A 1,766-nucleotide genomic window follows, 5' to 3' on the forward strand; every position below is an offset into this window, starting at 1 on the left:
GGGGTAGGTTTAGGTGTAGGGTTGGTGTAGGGCGATAGAAAATGCGGTCTGAACAGTAGAAAAAGCATTACGCCTATGGAGAGTCCCCACAAGGATAGCAAACCAGATGTGTGTGTGTGTGTGTGTGTGTGTGTGTGCGCGTGCATCAGAGCCATGTACAGTATGTGTAACATTCAGAACACAGAACAAGTCTAAATGCAAAAACATCAAAGTTGCACCATGCAAAAGTATTCAGATATTTAAGTTTTACTAAAAGTCTCTTTTACTGAAATGCAAATACTTCATTAAAATATTATTCTGTATATGTATATTTTTTTTGTTTCAAAGCACTCAAGATAAGCACTTGAAATTCAAAATTAATAATTTAATGTGGAACTAATTATTTTATGTAAGCTACCAATTATTATTATATAAGCTTTCTTTGTATTTGTCTGTATTTGCAGTTTTACATATTTTGTCATTCAGTCAGTGGGATATCATAAGCAGTTTAAGATAGTTTCATGCTGCCTTCAAACACCTGAGGCACCTCAGTAGCAGAATGTGACTTAATATCTCTGTATACTGTCTGTGAAGGCAGCATTTAAAAAAAAAATATTATTGTTAATACAAATTACTAACTGCAGTCATTGGAATGTCAGAATTAATCAAAATTAGTACAAGGATAAAAACGAATATATGTGCATGTGCACCTATTGTGAATCTTTCTGTGAATTTCTGAAATTTAATTTAATAACTTTTTTCTGTACATGTACACAACTGTTCAAACTCAGGTCAGTAGGATTTTTTTTTCTTTTTTAAAATATATGAATACTTTTATTCTGCAAGATGGAATTAAATTGCTCAAAATGTACCATGGCTTCCATAAAAACATTAAGCAGAACAATGTTTGCTTAACAACAATTTCAACAGCAGACAATTGTCTGCTTTTAACAATTATTTCCAACTGTGATGATAATAAGAAATGTTTCTTGAGCAGCAAATCAACATATTAGAATGGTTTCTTCTGATGGATCGTGTGACACTAAAGACTGGAGTAATGGCTGCTGAAAATTCAGCTTTTCAATCACAGGAATAAATAACTTATTTTTAAAAAATATATATTAAAATAGAAACCTTTTTAAAATGTGTAATCATTTTTCACAATAGTACTCTTTTACTATATTTTTGATCAACTAAGAGACTTTCAAAAACATTAAAATATCTAATATATAACATATAGTAAGTACTCGAGTGCAGTAGAATAACTACTCAACTTGTACAATTATTATTGAATGAGCTTTAATCCAGGTGACAGAGTTACTCCCAAGCTTTGCATAACTGAAGCAGAATTTTTTTTTTTTTACCTGTTTTAATAACACAGTCCTTGAAAAGCAGCTCTAAAGATCGATGCTACCACTACCATTGACGGGCATATGGCATTTTACACATAGATTTGTGCCTATAAAAGCTTTAAAATGCTCTCACCTGATTACCCAATATTTCCCATCTTGGAACTAGGTCATTACTAAGCTTTTTGACAAACACCATGTGATTTAGTGTCACATGGAACTGTGGCATCTCTATATAAAGCCTAGTAGGGAGATTTATGTGGTTTACTGGTGCAACTTCAGATCTCTGATATTGAACTCTGTAACTCCTTCAAAACAATCATCTGTGGCTGTGTCTCTCACATGTGTCTTTCTTTGATCGTGAAAAGTTTTGAAGGTTGACCTTTTCTAGGCAGCATTTGTTTTGTTTCATGTAACTTACATTTCCTGACGGTTGCA

This window comes from Sinocyclocheilus anshuiensis, unplaced genomic scaffold (assembly GCF_001515605.1).
Source record: "Sinocyclocheilus anshuiensis isolate Anshui unplaced genomic scaffold, SAMN03320099.WGS_v1.1 scaffold85, whole genome shotgun sequence".
Classification (NCBI taxonomy): domain Eukaryota; kingdom Metazoa; phylum Chordata; class Actinopteri; order Cypriniformes; family Cyprinidae; genus Sinocyclocheilus; species Sinocyclocheilus anshuiensis.